The following is an 8,975-nucleotide window of genomic DNA, read 5'->3' as shown; positions in this document are numbered from 1 at the left end:
GTCACACAAGCAACTCTTTTGCAGGAAACGTTTCCAAGCTTGGCAATCATAATAAGCCACCAAGATATTGCGATTTTAAAACCTTCCTGTCGGATGAAAGAATGCTATAAACCCAGCGTTGAATCACATCCTCAACGATAGAATTCACATGAATATATTTGGTTGAAATATCTTTTCAGTATCAACTGCATACTTTTCGCTTTATTATGAAATAAACATTCGAACATTTATCTCAAAACATTAAATTAAAACAAGCTCTTATTGGAAAATACTTTACAAAAATATAGAGTCCTTATAGAAGATCATCATCAAGTTGAGTTTTTCTGCGGCTGTTTTGTTAAAATTGTAGAACAACCATATATCAACTATCGAAGACATTGACATGTTAGATTTGTCGTTCGGGACAAATATTTATGTTAGCCACATATTCATAGAAGTTAAGCGTATACAAATCCCATTTAATTAAGAAAATGTAAATTACTAAAAATGATAGTTTGTTCACAAATGTTATTGCATAATCAAAAAATACGAATTGTTTTTAATTTTTGATGTTATATAATGTGTACCATTTGACTATTGCCCATTTGACCGGAGTGAATTTATAATTTTATTCGGATCAGCAGAAAATTTCAGCAAACAACTGACTTTCCTGCAGTATGTTTGCTGTTTTAGCAAAAAACTGCTAAAACAGCAGCATTTTGTTTGCTGAAAAACAGCAGACAGCGTTTGGTATTAACAACAGACTTTTTTCTATGAGTGTGGTGTCGTTTTTTGTCACCAATACCCTGCCAGCATTTCAAAGTTACATTTCATCCTCATCGCTACCACAGACTCGTAAATGTCACTACTAAAGGGTGATTCTTTTGAGGTTAGGATTTTCATGCATTAGTATTTGACAGATCACGTGGGATTTCAGACATGGTGTCAAAGAGAAAGATGCTCAGTATGCTTTGACATTTCATCATGAATAGCCGAACGATCTGCCACAACGTCGAATTTTCAGTGAATGGGCCCTAGAAAAGTTGGCAGAAAATCCGCTTTTTTATCGACAAATTTTGTTCAGCGATGAGGCTCATTTCTGGTTGAACGGCTACGTAAATAAGCAAAATTGCCGCATTTGGAGTGAAGAGCAACCAGAAGCCGTTCAAGAACTGCCCATGCATCCCGAAAAATGCACTGTTTGGTGTGGTTTGTACGCTGGTGGAATCATTGGACCGTATTTTTTCAAAGATGCTGTTGGACGCAACGTTACGGTGAATGGCGATCGCTATCGTTCGATGCTAACAAACTTTTTGTTGCCAAAAATGGAAGAACTGAACTTGGTTGACATGTGGTTTCAACAAGATGGCGCTACATGCCACACAGCTCGCGATTCTATGGCCATTTTGAGGGAAAACTTCGGAGAACAATTCATCTCAAGAAATGGACCGGTAAGTTGGCCACCAAGATCATGCGATTTGACGCCTTTAGACTATTTTTTGTGGGGCTACGTCAAGTCTAAAGTCTACAGAAATAAGCCAGCAACTATTCCAGCTTTGGAAGACAACATTTCCGAAGAAATTCGGGCTATTCCGGCCGAAATGCTCGAAAAAGTTGCCCAAAATTGGACTTTCCGAATGGACCACCTAAGACGCAGCCGCGGTCAACATTTAAATGAAATTATCTTCAAAAAGTAAATGTCATGGACCAATCTAACGTTTCAAATAAAGAACCGATGAGATTTTGCAAATTTTATGCGTTTTTTTTTTTAAAAAAGTTATCAAGCTCTTAACAAATCACCCTTTACAATCGTCAACTGTGATGGGGGAAGCATATCAAAAAGTGCAAAATGTACCTGAAAGTATTTTGATATTACTATTGTTAGAAGAGCCATTTTATATTTTGTGAAACGCCAATCAACTAGCTTATTATAATTTATTTAAATAAAAACGAAAATAAAGTGCTGAAAACATAGTTATTACGCTTAAAATTGTGAAAGTAGGGTTTTCTTTTTCCCGGACTTTTTGCATTCCCGGGAAAGCGGGAATTTTTTTCGAATTTCCCGGGATCCCGGTCAAAGGGAAACCTGCTTTGATGTGGAATACATTTAGACATTTGAATAAATTAGAAATCGCCTAAAGCTACGGTTATAAGGCGCTCTCTGGATAACTAACAATATATATTATGTTGTTCTCTTATATCAGCCATAAATTATACTAAACTATGAAATATTTTTTAATACAAAACATTTTGACAATGGTTAAGGCAGTCTCTTTCAGTATAGTTTTCGGAAGAACACTATTAATATAGTGGGATTTTTTGTAACACTGATGAAAGAAACTTATTTCGATTTCACCATCGTTAAACGGGTCAATAAATGCACATGTGCAGCCAATATTCCCAAAAGGGAAACACTACCATGTAATACGACATTCACATTACACTTCCAAAATACACTTTAACTAGATTTCAGTTGTCGTATGCTTTAAACCCCAATTTTAATAGATTTCAACCCTAATGTGTATAAGGAATAAATTTGAAATTAAAGTAACTATCTTAAAAAAAGGTTGGAATTTTCTTATTTCATAAAAAAACATCCTTGCAATAATTATGAAATTTTGAAACTATGCAATTGCCAACGTGAGTTACATAAGGTAAAATGTCCCGTTGTTTTTAAAGGTTTACTCAGTCTTCCAGTCTATCGGAATGTCGGTTTACAAAGAGCTCTAGCTCGTTTCTGTCAATAATTCATTAATTGGAGAAATATGACATTCATAAATTAGGAAGTGCAAACTTCTTTTTAACAATTGGAAGCCGTTTGGATTCTGGATTAGAACCCACGACTATGTATGTTTCACAAGGCAACTACTACGACTTGGTACCATAGTTATTCACATTACACTTCCAAAATCCACTTTAACTAGATTTGAACTGTCATTTGCCATATAAAACCCTCTATTATACATAAAATATTGTAAAGAAAATTTCCCGGGAATTCCCGCACTTCGTTCCCGGGAAAGCGGGAGCGAAAAAATAGCAATTTTCCGGGAATTCCCGGGATCCCGTTCCCGGGAAAAAACCCCTATATGAAAGGTATAGGGTGAAAAATTTTCGACTTTCCAAGTGGAACAAAGTGATTGGTTTTTCAGATATTTACATCATAGAAAAGAAAACTGTACAATTAAAATAAAATAAAAATTATTTTTACCTCCCCCATATGTTATTGAATTGCGGCTACAAAGGGAGCAGCGCAGCTATATTTCCATTAAAATAAAAAAAAACAGAGTTTCTGCCAATTTCCAACTACTTTGCTTTTGGCCTTACTTTGATAGCATGTTTATTTAGTGTTATTAGCTCCGTTCGAGAACCCAATCATTTTTGATAATTATCACATTTTTTACTATACGCCAAAAAGCCGGCAAAAGGGAGCGTGAGACAACATTTGACAATTATCAGATTGAGAAATTGCAAGTTTTTGCTAGAGTATTTGATAACAACAATACACAAGTAAAATGTACATGTTCCGCTTATACTGGAAGCTAAAAAAAAACTGAAAACGTTTAATGTTTTTGAAGCTCAAATTTGTAATATACAAATAGTTACTGGATTGCATTCGCGCACTTTTCAGCACTTTTAAGCAAAGAGCTAATTTTAAGCAAATTCACTTTTGCTCTCTTTCTAGTTTTTACTGGATAATTATTGCCTATCTTAAAATTCACTTTTTCTGATTGTGTGAAGGGGCTCTTATTGGCGTCGTTCTATATTTATAATAATTGCACTCATGCGAAACTTTTTTGTAGTAACTTGGCGTGGTACAACTTCTCAGTAGTGACGGAGCTTTTCCGACGAGTTTTGGATTGTTTCGACGTGGTGGCAGGGTATAAGCAGAGATTATAAATTTGTAAAATTTAATGAATCTTCAACAAACGAAGTAAATGCATCAAACAAAATTCCTCCAACGAAGTTCTCAGGATGTGTTATTAGTCAAAAAGAAATTATCGAAAGATAAATGGGTAACTGCAATGCAGAAGGAGATAGATTATATGGAGATAAAAAACTTGATAAAAATTTGATAAAAAAGAACCAAATTTTGTTTGTAAACTCAAACGTAGCATTTATGGTTTAAAACAAGCAGTAAATGTTTGGAATAATGCATTGAACAATTTACAATTTATTTAATAAATGTAAAAGTTATAGTATTAAATGATTTACGGGTTTCATTTCAACATATCCTAAAAAACGACAAATTTTGTTGCTGGGACAACAAACATTTGTAGTTGTTATAGCAGTAAAAATGTTAGCTATTTCATGTTTGCTGGAACAACTACATGCTACTGCTGTCCCTTTTTCAGCAAACAAAAACTGCTGTTTTAGCAAACATTATTGCTATTATGAGTAACAAAATGTTTTGGGTGTAGAAACCCTTCAAGGTCAATGTTTTATTTTATTTACCTCCAAACTTGTCCTGCAATTCAAAATTGGGTTATAAACAAACAGTATTTTAAACGCAAATAACACTAGTTTACAAAAGAAAAACAAAATTCATGTACACTTGATGAGAGGCAACTTTTATGTATTTTGATCTGCTGAATCCGAAAAAATTAAAAAAAAATTATGGAACAGTCTTTGAGATATTTTAAAGTATTTTAAACGCAAATAACACTAGTTTACAAAAGAAAAACAAAATTCATGTACACTTGATGAGAGGCAACTTTTCTGTATTTTGATCTGCTGAATTCGAAAAAATTAAAAAAAAAACAAATTATGGAACAGTTTTTGAGATATCCCGTTATTTTTAGTTTTCGCTCTTTTTTCACTAAACAAATTATATCTCGAGTTAAAAATGTCCGATTACATTGTTGTTGGTACTTAATTGAGAGGTATTAAGTTTATAATTGGATCTGTGAAAAGTTAAGTGGAGTGATACATAAGAAAAGTCGACTCTCATCAAGTGTACATTTTCAGTGTAAACTAGTGTAAATAAAATTCAGTTTTGGACATCAGCTGATTGTTTTCTTTACGATGATCCTTGTGTCATTGATCTCAGCGTCGTCGCCATTTTTATAGTTTTCGAAGTTTTTACTGATCTTGGATATATATCCACATTTTTCTCGCGTCGAATTGAGTCAGAAATAAAAAAAAATCAGCTGATTGTTTTCTACACCAAAAAAAAAAACTAATAGAGAAAAGTTTACTTGATTCAAGCCGTAGCGGTGTCAAAAGTACGGTAAGTACGGTTTTTCTAAATCCAAGTACAAAATTCTTAAATTAATCCCGAAAATATTAAGTACAGATTTCTTAATTTTAGAAATTGTCAATCGTGTTTGTGCTTCCTTTAAGTACGGGAAGTGCTTGAATCAAGCCTAGTGAAGCTCTATTGAATCCTAAACTGTAATTGATTCAATCCGCATTTAACGCTTAACTTGAGCCAAAACGAACTTGTTTTAAGAGGAATCAAGGCTTGGATCAATCTTTTTTATTCTTGATCTAATCCCGAACCGTATTCGATGTTATACTATATGCGCTTGAATTTAGTATGATTTGTATTAACCATGTACCCATAAACAAAAATTGGTTCATATATTTTTCAAATTTATTATTATTATTTGTTTATATCATTACATACATTTTTAATAAAAAAAAAATACGTAAAATAGAACAATGCAGAATACATATAATACACCTAGGTGAAAAGTAGTTACAAAATAAATTATGTTATTAAAAAAATATATAAAAAATAATAAAAATATAATACAAAATATAAAATTATATATGTATTTTTATTTACCAAGTCAGCAGCAGTATGAGAAAATTTGGACCAGGAAGCAAGAAAATCAGCGGAATTCATCTTTTGAAGATCTTGTCGCCTTAAATAGTAAGTTTGCCTCTACTTACACATACGTCGGCCCAATCCATTCACGCTCCTTTAAAACTGAGGGGACGAATTTTCACTTTCTAAGACCTCTAATAATTCGGTTGTTGAACTTTTAGAGGAGCTGCGCCGTCGTCTCTTAAATGTAAAGATGTACATATGCACAATCAATGTAAATTCCATGCAATATATAGAAATACACGTTTTAAAATAATAAATTTTAATATTACTTACCATTTAAATATTGTATGCTGCCTCCACTTCTATTTTTTAAATATTTATTAATTTATCTTCCTTGTGAGGAGACAATAAATATTCACTGTCAATTATGGTCAAAACACACAATAATACTAAAAGAATTTCGCAAACAAAATGCAAGCGAAGCAAAGAAACACAATCTCGAATCCAACTTTACACGCTCACAATGCTTCATACATGCGAACACACTTAAACCAAAAACCTTTATACTGATTTGCTATCACTCATAACAGAATATCAAGTTAAAGTTTTCTTATTTTAAGCCATAATCGGCTTAAGATAGCAAACGAAATGCAATCCAACCAACAACACTAACAGTAAAAGTCAAACATTATGTTAAATTGAAATTTTCTCTGTATGTTACATGTAAGAAAAAAACAATTTTCGTGGGTTGAAAATCTATGAGAGTATCGATCAAACTTTAGGTACTTGAATTGCACAAATAAGCACACTCTGTACCTTATATGAGTATAACTTAGTATTTTCGTACTTAAAATTTTAAGCACGGAGTCAGGCTAAAACTAGGAATTTGAAACTCGAATTTAGAACTCTACACCCAGAAAAAAGTGTCTTCGAAACTAAAGGAAAAAATGTCAACAATTTAGTTTAGCCATTTTATTTCCATTCAGTAAAATTTTGTGTGAAATAATAAAATTTACTTGTTCCATTAAAAAAATCCTAAACTGAAAGCAGTTAGGAATAGTTCATTAACTAGAATAAGGCATGGCATTTTACTAATACTGTTTTCTTCGCTGGGTATAAGAATTTACTACTGAAAAAGAAAATATTATTCACTGATAACAAAGCGTTCGTAAAAATAAACAAAAACCGAACTAAAACCAAGTTTCCTCAAATTTAGAAAGATTTCTTATAAAATGATAATTCTGACTTCCTTTATTATAGAAAGCTTATCATACATACGAATAACATTTGGCATAGAAAAATATTTTAGTTCATTCGTACCAAGAAGTATTCAATCCTTTCAAAACTTAAGGAAACACACTTGTTAGAATATAGGAAAATTTGCTACATTTCTTTTATCTACCTGGAATCGATACCTGTCATCGATGTAATCGACGTGTTTGCGCGTGGGTTGTTTTTTTAGTTGGAATCGCGTTGTTATGGTATACGGAGAGATTGTTAAAAAATAATATTGTAAAATAATATAATAAAAAACAAATAAAATATTTGTTATTTTAAATTAGTGAGAAAATGTTCGTTTTTTGAAAATTGGTTTATAAAAAAAGAAAACACCAGCAGAATAACAACCCCTTCTTTCGACTTCATTTTGGAATCTTCAATTATGAGGTAATATTCAGTGACGCTAGCCTTTTGTGAAAAAAATGGTTTGGGATTTTTTTGTTTATATTTGTAGGTATTGAAATTGTAAAAGGTGGACAAAATTGCTAGGCAGCAACTTATTCAAAGTGAAAGGTACTAGAAGAAGAAAAAAATGTGTTTTAATATTTCAAGGCCAGTCGATGCTGTTGATTCTAAATAAATGTATTTAATATATTAATAAAATATGTCTTTTATTGAAGAAAAAATTGCTTATATAAATACATAAAATTGTATTTAAAAAACGAAGGTAAGCAGATCTAAATTTGAAGTAAAAGATTTACCACAAATATGTAAGATTTGTCCAAATGAATGAAAAAAGTTCAATAAAATCATTCCATATATGAATTCAATTCAGTTAAATTTTTTCATTCTGTAGTATTGTGGTACATAAATATAGGAAAATGTTAACTAATATATGGAATGCATTCTACCTAATTTCTACGAAAATCACATCATTCAAACAAATAAAAATGTCTGGCGAAGTTCAATTTTCTTCACAATGAGCTCATTTTAACTTAAGGAAGGGGTCACTTTTTTTTGGGTGTAGTATACTATTATATAATTGTAGCCCTTTGTAAAATAGTGATCTTTGCTTTTTTCGGTTTCCAGTCTTCTCAGCCTAAAATTGTGTTATTTCGTAACATTTAGGGTTGTGCCTCCGGGACGTATTGAATTTGTTCTGAAAGGTATTGTGGTGTGTTTCCATTTCGAATTTTTTGTATAAATATTAGTGTGTTAAATTGAAGTCTTTGGTTAAGATCCAGCCATTGTAGTGTATTCAGCATCCACTTTATGTTTGTGTATCTACACGGATGAAAAAGACTGTTTTTCATATGTTTGGCTATAAACATTATATGTTTGGAACACAATATTTTTGAGTGCAAGCATATAATGTTCATAAACTAGCATAACATGTTTGGGACATATATGTTAATATGTTAGAACATATTATGTTTGGGACATAAAGTGTTTGTAAATATAATATGCTTGGATGCAAACATATATTAATTTAGAAATAGCCTATAAACATATATGTGTTTAGTAGCTTGGAGCGCTATTTAACAGGGAGCGATATTGAATTAAGTTGGTGGTTGTTGCTTGTTATTACAAAATTAACATTTTATTTTTCCTTGGGCAATTGATCAGCTACTTCTTTGATCCTTACAAACTGTGTGGTCCGCTGTTCGAATCCCCGTCCGGCAAAAGGTAAAATTAAAATAAAAAAAATCATACAATTGAATAATTTCTTCTACAATGTTTGTATTACAGAAAAAGGTGCTAAGAACTAAAAAATCTCGTGGAAGTGAGAAAGATGTGGGGTAATATACAATTGGGCAGAAACAAAATTTTGAGCATTCAGGTCGAAAACCTATGTTGTTAGCACCTATATTACCTGTTTATTTTCATAATTCATTATGCTTGTAAATATATAAAAAAATAAATAAAATTTTGAGCACAATATTGTTTGGGAGAATTTTTTTAAGCATATAATATTTTTGGGTGCAAAATGCTTCCAAACATATTA

Source organism: Haematobia irritans, chromosome 3, assembly GCF_050003625.1.
Source record: "Haematobia irritans isolate KBUSLIRL chromosome 3, ASM5000362v1, whole genome shotgun sequence".
In the NCBI taxonomy this organism is placed as follows: domain Eukaryota; kingdom Metazoa; phylum Arthropoda; class Insecta; order Diptera; family Muscidae; genus Haematobia; species Haematobia irritans.
The sequence above is the reverse complement of the archived record's forward strand: the minus strand, read 5'-3'. Positions refer to the sequence as shown.